This window comes from Rhinopithecus bieti, unplaced genomic scaffold, assembly GCF_001698545.2.
Source record: "Rhinopithecus bieti isolate Rb0 unplaced genomic scaffold, ASM169854v2 scaffold_18644, whole genome shotgun sequence".
In the NCBI taxonomy this organism is placed as follows: Eukaryota; Metazoa; Chordata; class Mammalia; order Primates; family Cercopithecidae; genus Rhinopithecus; species Rhinopithecus bieti.
In genome coordinates, this window is record NW_016809656.1 from 1,415,134 (window position 1) to 1,425,634 (window position 10,501).

The window sequence follows — 10,501 nt, forward strand, 5'->3', positions numbered from 1 at the left end:
TATATATATATGAAAATTACACCATTAAACCCGGCGCCTTAGACCAAATCACAACCCTGTCTTCAATTCCCCTTCACTCCAAGCCTCTTTCAAATTCTCTTTCCTGACTAGAAGATCAGTCAAATGCTCATGGGGTCAGCACCATGCCATATTCCCAGCAGAGCCACTGTATACCTTTCTTTAAGAGGGCATGCCACCCCTTCCCCCACCCCCACCTCCTTGTTCTAAGGGATTTAACACATTAGGAAGTTGATTTGGAAATATCAGCCAAAAGGAGTGGGACGGGGGCGAGCCGGTCTTCACTTGAAATATTCTTTTCCTGTCCAGTCCTGGGCAAGGGTTACAGAAAAGGCTAGCTGCGAGCTTTCCATGAGTCCACTGGAAGCTCTAAGCCCAGCCCCACCCAGGGTCAGCTCCTGCAAAGGCTGAGTGCTTGGTGCTGCCTCCTCAACTTTCTTGGTGACCACATAACAAAGGAGACCTCCGGGGTACAAGAAACACAGATCCCTGAGCCACGTTGCAGGAAAGAGATATATTCAGGAAAACCAATTAGGCCTTCACATGGAAGCTTGAGTCAGAGATGGTGGTTTTGTGGTGATTTGGACAAATTAGGTTAGTTTAGCAAAGCTCTGAAGTTGCAGAAGCTTCTCCCATGGACTCCTGATTGAACACAGGACAATAGAGATGAGTACAAAGTCAGATTAAGTCTTGGAGAGATGCAGGCTGGTTTCCTGCCACAAGGCCCTGGGACTGGCCCAGACAGATACTGCTAAGTCCCCTACAAGGGAAGAAGTCACCATAAGGAGTGACTGGGTGGGAAACAGGGAAAAAAGCAACCACCAAGTTGTTTTTGGCATTTTAACATGAAGACAACGACAAGTGGTAACAAAAAAGCAATAAATAACTTGAAAAGACCAATATTTAACTTGCCCATCCACCCAAGTCTCACACTTAATTTCTATTCCCAACTCCCCAAAAAGCACCACTGAACTAATTAATTATTGTAAAGCACCCAAACGGGTCCAAATCCTCTGGAAACAAGGACCCTCCAGCCAGAGCTGTTGCCTCTCTTGAGCTCAAGTGAGGGGAGGGTTCCGGAAAGAGCACCTTGTAACTAATGCTGCACAGCACACACTGTGCCAAGCTCCAGCACAGGGCACTTGACTGGGACACAGGTAGTGGTCACAGCATCAGTGCTGACAAGCGGGGAAGGGGACTCTTCAATAATCCTAACTATGTGGTACCACAGCCAAGCAAAGGAGACTAAAGACAGCTGAGTGAAGAGCACTACTCCCAGTCTCAGAAAGAGACTGGCCAGTACTAGTCAGTGTCTGGGTCGGGGGAGAGAAAGAAAGACTGAAGCTTAAAGGCAATAAAGGCTGTTAGATAAAGGGCTGATCCTTCTTGTAAGGACCAGAGAATGCACTTGACGGCTGGCTGATCAATGTCTAACTGGCAACTGCTGTGACAGGCTCTGGCTGGACAGGGGACTATAAAGACTTTGGTTTCTGGTCCCTGTAGGCCAGTTGCCTGAATGTTGACAACAAAGCCCCAGCTGGCGATGCTGTTATGCAATGATGCTGCTCTTCTGACAAGCTAGGCTTCAGATTCTCCAGACACAGAGGTTCTGCCCTGCTTTTGGGTACATGGTAGACTCACAGGAAGTGTTGGCCCCTCAGAAAAACAGACCACCCACTTCACTGTCAGCAAAGGAGCAGGTGTAGCCATCATAACCAGCATAGATCTGGGGCACCCCATGCCCAGGGAAGTCAAATAGCTTCACCTGGTGAGGGGCAACAGTCTCAACTTTCTGCTCTACATGGCCCAGACAGCCATAGCCAATGAAGCCCTGAGAAGGCTTGCTTCTGGGAGTCCAGAACCAGCGTGTGGTTAGTGCCACAGGCTGTGTCTCATTCAACTGTTTGGTACATGCAGAATCTGCCCATCTTTTGGTTTCTGGATGAAGACAACCAATCACAGGGACACCAGTTTGCAGTCATACTCTAATGGCTGCATCAGGGGGATGAACTTCCCATCCAATTGTGTCCCAGCTGACCATATTCAGGGCACCCAAAGGAACAGAGGTTTCCTTTGCAGTCCATTATCACACTGAATTCAGTTCCACAGGCCATTTTGATAATGGGCTGGCCTTTGTACTTTGTCTGTGCCGAGCTGTGGACAGCATAAGTCTGGTTGCCAAGGCCCAGCTAAGCCATCTTGTTCTCCCCAAATGTGAACAAGGAGCTGGTTTCTGTCAAGGTCAGTGTGTGGTTCTGCCCACATGCTGCTGGCAGGATCACTTCATGGCTGAGACCTTTGATGAGTTTGGGGGCTTCTACTCTCTTGGTGTTGTCATGTCCCAGATGCCCCTTCTCTTGTCCATGGCAGTTCCACGGCTTCTCTTGCATGGTAATGAGGAGGCTGTGAGCAGCATGCTGATCAGAAACCACTGTCCACACCTGGACCCTACCAGGTACCCATATATCTGAGGCCCCTCAAATTATGACCGAGATTGCCGTAAGCAACTTTTGCTATTTAGGCACTTCCTTTCAACCAATCAAGTCCCAGTTGGCTGCCCTCAAAATCAAAAGTTGCCTGTTGTACTTCGACCCTTCAAGTTTGACGTGTTTCTTGGTGTACTTAGGCTGAATAATGACCACGGTCACGCTGCTGCGCCTTGCCCGCCACTGCTGGTCTTGCCGCGTGCCTGATCCTGTCCCCATCGGGGTCCCAGTGGAGCTCCAGACTTTCCGTAAGGTCTTTGCTGCTGTCCTTGCAGCCGCTGCTGTTGCAGTGCTTCCGCCGCTTGCGCCTTCTGCTTGAGGAGCCTGCTTCATTTCCTGCGCCCAGCGCAGGCAGAGCTGTTGCCCGAGGGAGGCTCCTGCCAGGCTGCAGCCCTGGCCTTCTTCCTGGATACGGTCATGGCTGGAGGGAGAAATCTAAACTACTTTGTATTCATTTTCTCGAAAGGATATATGTAATTTAAATGTCAAACATTTAAAAGGCTAACAATGAAAACAACTGAAAACAAACAGCAATGATCTGATCATGCTCTCCTATCATGTTCCATCCCAAAGGCACATAGTCATCACTTAGGGAGCTGCTCACAATATTTACCTCCATGTATTTATGCTTTGAAGAAACCTACATATACGATGCTTGCAAATTACATGAAAGGAATTATATACATGCTGCTTTACGTATTGATGTCATCTTTCTTTTATTTTTGTATTTTCTGTATCTCTGTTTCTTTTTTTCCCTTAAAAATTTTTTTCTTACCTCCCCCCAAATCTCCCACCTATTCCAATAAAAACCCTTGTCTTTCCTTCCTTAGCTTCTCCCCAGCCCATGACCAAGCTCTAACCCATGCTAAAGAACCGAGGTTTGTTCCTTCCTTTTCTTCTTTGGAGTTATGTAACTCTCTACATGTTTGTATGTATTTATATGGTATACATATATATGGAATATTTTGGTTATATTTTGATTTTTTTTTAAACGTGAAGATATTTCACACTTTGCCCTGTATCTTTCTATTTTCACTCAATAACACCTGATGGAATTACTACAAATCATTTGGAATAATCATTCATTTAAATAGCTTAATAATGTTGCATTTTTGAGATAGGTCATTGTTTATTTAACCATTCTCTCATTGAAGGATATTCACTTTGCAATTTTTGTCAGTATGAAAAATTCTACTCTCTATGTCTTTACATATATATCCAGATGTACTGCTGGTTTTACAGCTATATAGTAGTTTCCATTTATATAATATATAGAGAGTTTGAACAGGATTGTCATTAACCTTTTGGTGAAAAAGTCTACTGCTATTTTGCTTAGGTGTTTACTACGCATATTTTCAGCATAATCAACTGTCATTTTGGTATTGTCATTGTAATCATATGTGTTTTCTCTTAATTTGTTGATGAAATAAATCTATTGATGAATTGCCTACCATTTTAAGATATTTGAATTACTATTATAAACAGCTCATCTCAGTCACAATTCTTCCTTGCAAATAGCAGATCCACTTTTGAAAAGTTTAAGCAGAGGCCGGGCGCGGTGGCTCAAGCCTGTAATCCCAGCACTTTGGGAGGCCGAGACGGGCGGATCACGAGGTCAGGAGATTGAGACCATCGTGGCTAACACGGTGAAACCCTGTCTCTACTAAAAAAATACAAAAAAAACTAGCCGAGCGTGGTGGTGGGCGCCTGTAGTCCCAGCTACTCGGAAGGCTGAGGCAGGAGAATGGCGTAAACCCAGGAGGCGGAGCTTGCAGTGAGCTGAGATCCGGCCACTGCACTCCAGCCTGGGTGACAGAGCGAGACTCCGTCTCAAAAAAAAAAAAAAAAAAAAAAAAAAAAAGTTTAAGCAGAAAGAAAATAAACTCATTGTATTGTATTAGCAATTCAGTAAGTCTCCAGTAGAGTTCAGAGCCTTTCAGATTGAAAAATGCACAAATTTCATCAACATTCTGCTTGCAGGTGTGAGTCCAATGAAGCTGGCCGGGCACAGATATGAAAGAAAATAAACAATATTCTGATGACACTGAACAAAGAGACTTTCTTTCAGGAGTTTAGCCACTTTAGGTTTTACAATTTGAAATCTCTTTCTCCTTCTCCCACAACAAAGTGAAATTTGTATGCTTACGCCTTCTCTTATGAATCAAAGATTCCTAAAGGTGGAAGCCAGGGAGGCTGGTAGAGAAGCTTTGCATTCTAAGTGGAGATTTGAGCTATTGACTGTGTGAAGTTACCAGAATAGAAGACAAGTGTGCCAAAGGAGTTGGCTGCTACTGCTATGACAATTGTCTGTGAGAGTTTTAGAATGATATTATTTTCATAAATTATTATATTCAGTTTACTAATATTTTACTTGATATTTGGCTAACTGATGAGATTAGTAGTTTTATTTTTATACCATTATATTTTAGTTTTGTAATTGGAGTCATACTAGTTTGGAATTAAAATAATATTGGCTTGTTAAAGTGATATTGTTCTCACGCATGTAATCCCAGCACTTTGGGAGGCTGAGGTGGGTGGATCACCTGAGGTCAGGAGTTCGAGACCAGCCTTGCCAACATAGTGAAGCCCCATCTCTACTAAAAATACAAAAATTAACTGGGCATGGTGGTGGGCACCTATAATCCCAGTTACTTGGAAGGCTGAGGCAGGAGAATCACTTGAACCTAGGACGCAGAGATTGCAGTGAGCCAAGATTGCACCATTGCTCTCCAGCCTCCTGGGTGACAGAGTGAGACTCCGTCTTTAAAAACAAAAAAAAAAGAAAGAAAGAAAGAAAAAAAAAGTGCTATTATCATGGAATCTTTGGGGTGTCACTTTTCCGGCCACAAACCTCTGTGGCCAGTGGCACCTCTGCCCAAATTCTTGTCCTGCATCCAGGAAAAATGAGATATGCAGACAAGTGGAGGGTGAGCAAGATAAAGAGAAGATTTATTGAGTGTTAGAAGAGCTAGGAGGAGACCCACAGTAGTTAGCTCTTCTCTGTAGGCAGGTCATCTTGACATCTGCAGCTCTCAGCAGAGAGGAGGCCTGGAGAGGATGACTCCTTTCTGCAGTCAGGTTGTCCAGATGTTTGCAGGTCTCCACAAAGAGGAAGCTCTGGAGAGGGTGGCTCCTCTCTGCTGCTGATCATTCCAATGCCTTCCCAGCTTCTAGCAGAGAGGAGGCCCTGGAGTGGGTTGCTCTTCTCTGTAGCTAGTAGTCCTGACATCTCTGCAGGTCTCTGAAGCTCTCAGCAGGGAGGGTAGCTCCTCTCTGTAGCTGGTCCTCCTGTCATCTGCTGAGCTCTGGCTGAGCCTGGGGCTTTTATGGGCCTCTGATGGGGAGGAAGTGCATACCGATTGGTCCATGGAAGGCAATGGACTGGTGGCAAAGGCACCACAAGTTCCCACTCTGGTCGTGGGACTAGCAGCCTGCCCCCAGCCTTCAGACCCTCCTTGGCCTGAAAGTGGGGCCTCACTGGGGACCCTCCCCCTTCTGCCTAGGAATATGGTTCCTGCTGCCTTTATGGTGCCAAGGTTCACCAGACTTTGCTCCTAGATTAGAGCATGCTCTTGAGCAAGCATTTCTGAGCCTGCAAAAGCAGGGGTGAGTGGGGGCAGCCCTGGCTCCTGTTTGCTCTGTGGAGCAGGAAGCTGAAGTCTGCAGCCATGGTTTGCGTGACTGCAGCTGCCCAGTGAGGGCAGGGTTCTGCCTGCTCTTGGTCCCCCAGTAGCACTGGACTGTTTGGATCTGCAGCCACAACTTGGGTGGCTGTAGCCCTGCTCAGAAGGGTGGGGCTTCTGCCTGCCCTGTGGATTGCAAGGCCTGGATGTGCAGCCAGGGTTTGGGTGGCTGCAGCAGCACCCAGCACCTGGGGAGCTGCTTCCACCCCAGCTTGGAAGAGGTGGGGCTCCTGCTTGTCCCCAGCTCCTGCTGGTTCCATGGAGCATGCAGCCCTGGCCTCCCTGCTGCACCTGCTGTGATGGCAGCAGCAGGCCATCTGGAGACACCACTGCCATCAGTATTTAAAATAATACAGAGATATTTGTTACAGAAGTTTAGAGAGAGATCAACAATTAAAACTTTCTTTTTTAAAAAGAAGTTTGAATTTCTGTCTGTGTGTGTTTTGTACTTTAATCTTCTTAAAATTACTTTTAAATTTTGTTCAAGTATCTCTATCTTTTCAACAGTTTTATTTTATTGTCGTTATATTTGATATGATCCTAATGGATTTTTTTTTCCTCTGGATGTTGGACCTTCTTGGGTGTGATGCTGTTTCGCAGTAATTTCTGATTTTATTTTTCTATCAAACTTTAAGCTAAAATTTTCAGTGTACTATCTTAATTAAGGGAAAAATTTAGGTCGTTTTGAGTACTTCCTTGATTCTTTCAGCCATTAGAGAATTTTTTTAATTAAATACCCTCATATTTTATTAGAAAGTTCCATATAAAATTACTTTTAACAGATTTGTGGTTTTCTATTGATGCACATATTTGCAAAAATAATTTCATGGTGAATTTTTATGCCACTCATTTAAAATTAAGCCCTCTTTCTGATATCTGCTCTGCAGAACAAATTCAATGAAAGGGCATATTCTTGACTGGCCTTTAAAAAAAAATAAATGTTTTCATTCCTCAGTTTTCACCACTAAGAACTGCAACAGATTCAATAGGATGTTATTATATGTTTAGTCATATTAAGATCCCAAAACAAGTACCAGTGCATTGTAAGAGAATGTTGTATCTATACTCATGGATGATTTAGAAATAAATTCTAGTTTATTTCTTTGCCAGAGACAGCAAAAGTTATAAGAAAAAATCATTTGCATGCACAGTATCTGAGCTAACTTGCATTTAATAGTAAGAAGATCAATTAATTCTCAGTGACACAAGTGTGTGTGTGAAGAATGCTCTAGTACAAAACAAATTTGAGATTTAATAGGTTTGATCTTCAAAGACAAGATCAATATAGATCTGAGTCCACCAGTCCTCCTAACAATACTAATGTATCTCTACTGCTATAAACTCTAATATTCCAAAGGAAAGACTAATTTAAGGAATAAATTTTTAAAAAACTACTGGAAAATCAGTCAAAAATATTAAATACGAAGTGTTATAGCCAAGAGGAACCTGAAGAGAAAAGGCAACTCAATGTAGTGAAGGCACCCTGGATGGGATCCTGGAAGAGAAAAAAGACAGTAGGTAAAACTAAGGATACCTGAATAATGTATAGACTTTAATAATAATGTAACAAAGCTGGTTTCTTAATTGTAATAAATGTACTACACTAATATAAGTTGTTTATAATAGGGAAAACTGTTACAATTTTTTTTTACAATCTAAACCTGTTCTAATATTTAAAAATATGAAAACCAAATTGACCAGCTTTGAAACTTCAATAATACAACTTTTCTTCCAATGCTTACTGTGATATTAAGTTAAAACTTTTGGAAATTGGGTTTAGTCTTTTAAGATTTAGAGTTCTAAAAGATGAGTTACAATTTCATTGTATTGAATTGTCCGGAATCTGAGAAAATTAGTAGAGAATCATTTTACCATTGCGTTACTAGAAGAAAGTCAATGCCAATGATTAAAATTATGCAGACATTATACTTTTGGAAGGCATTCTTATGAGAGGACTAACATAACAGATTTATGGAAATATACTTGAATTTGAAGAGATTCCCTTAGAAAATAAATTCAAATATATGAATCCCTCTTTCATACTTGAACTGTTAACAAGCTAAGTGTAAATGAATTTTCCGTATATACTCTTCTGTCTTACGGAGTTCATCATAAAATTTTACTATAGGGAAATTAAAAATTGTTCATTAAAAGGCTGAATTAGAATAATAAAGCAAAATAAACATTTGACTATAAATTTTAAGAGGAGTTATAATTCATCAATGAATGTTGAGTTCCTGATACTATTTCTGTGTTTGATAGGGCATCTCTAAGATTCACAAGAAATGTAACAGTGTATTAAACAAAGTACAACTCTATCCGCCAAACATCTAGCTATGGGTTTAAAATATGCTTATTCCTTGTTTACATTGGTTATGTTTTTTGCTTCATTACACTGACTAATGAGATTTCAAATATCTAATACCTTAGAAAATGTACAGCTAAATCCATTTTAGACATTAAATATGGAAATAGCTAAATAATAACTTTCTGTCATATAGGAAGTGTTTACTTGGTGTTAGACATCATGCTAAGTGCCTTATATGCAAGACATATTTAATCCTTAAAAATCCTATGAAATAGTGAATATTAACCCTCTTTTAGAGGTAAAGGAAGTTGCAGTTTTGGGGATCACAGTAATCAGGAATCATTGATTAACAGTAGGAATATGTGAGAGGTCCATAAGGCAAGACAGTATAGATTCACTTCTCAGATCATAAGGATGTTTATAAGAATTACAGTTACATGTGCATTTACCTCAGGGGCAGACTTTTGACCAATACATTTCAGTGTGTGCATTCTGCCATTGACAGAGATATGTTGCTACATCATTGTTCACTCATCTTATTGTGCATTATATCTGTAGAATAAGAGTTGTCAACAGTACATAATGTACTGAATTATAAATGAACAAATAGTGTACTTTATATTATATAAATAATTATTATTATCTGTTAAACAGCAGTATTTTATGTACAGATGATTTGATGGAAACTGATTTTGACTTTCTTGACACAATACTGATATCATCAGTTGAAAAGCAAAAATATCAGTTAATCAATTTATCTCAACCTACAGTCTAACAGTGAATTTTACCAAGATTTTCTTTCTTTTCCTCCTCTTCCTCCTCCTCTTTTGCCCCTCCCCTCTCCCTTTGTGTTTTAGTCTTCTTGGGCTACTATAGCAAAATGCTGTAGACTGGGTGGCTTAAATAACAAATATTTCTCTCACAGTTCTAGAGGTCAGGAAGCCTAAGATCAAGACACTGGCACATTCAGTGTCTGCTGGAGTCTCTTACCTGGCTTGTAGACGACTGCCTTCTCTCTGTGTCCTCATATGGCAGAGAGGGAGAGAGAGCACTGGTTTCTTCCTCTTCTCATAACAACACTGGTCTTATCATGCCATAACTTCATCTAAGCCTAATTACCCACCCAGAGGCCCCACCTCCAAATACAATTGCATTAGAGATTAGGGCTTCAACTCACAAATTTTGGGTGATGCATTGAGTCCATAACACTCCCCTTTCCTCTTCCTTATTCTTCTTCTTCTTATCTCAGATTGGTTTTATTGTTTGGTCCTTATATTCTATAGATGGAGTCTCAGCATGTATCTAACTCCAAATGTAATACTCAGTAGTAAGGCATTATGTAATTAATTGCTTAAATTTATTTCTAAAATTTTTCAAAGTATACTGTATTGTAAAAAGTAAAGTAATATGTTTATTTAAGCTTTAGCATACACATTTCTTTCTTTCTTTTTTTTTGTTTTGAGACGGAGTCTCGCTCTGTCGCCCAGGCTGGAGTGCAGTGGCCGGATCTCAGCTCACTGCAAGCTCCGCCTCCCGGGTTTACGCCATTCTCCTGCCACAGCCTCCCGGGTAGCTGGGACTACAGGCGCCCGCCAACTCGCCCGGCTAGTTTTTTTGTATTTTTTAGTAGAGACGGGGTTTCGCCGTGTTAGCTAGGTTGGTCTCGATCTCCTGACCTCGCGATCCACCCGTCTCGGCCTCCCAAAGTGCTGGGATTACAGGCTTGAGCCACCGCGCCCGGCCACACATTTATTTCTAATAAAGAATCTCTTTAATGATGTCTCAGGACTTTCTGACTATACTAAACAATATAATCAATAAAATTAACACAAAGGTAAAACCAATTCAAATATTTGGACATTTCTGACTATACCAATGTGGCCAATAAAATAACATGACATTAAAACAAACTCCAATATTCATCACTTTTGGGAGATGACATTTTGAAAGATTACATTTTTTTTTTTTTTTTTTTTTTTTTTTTTTTTTTTTTTTTTTTTTTTTTT

The 10,501-nt window shown here is 41.2% G+C and overlaps 1 pseudogene; it reads right to left on the minus strand.

Annotated features, from left to right (window-relative positions):
* Positions 1-1,567: 1,567 nt before the first annotated feature.
* Positions 1,568-10,501, minus strand: part of LOC108540751 (protein RCC2 pseudogene) — a 19,305-nt pseudogene continuing 10,371 nt past the window's right edge.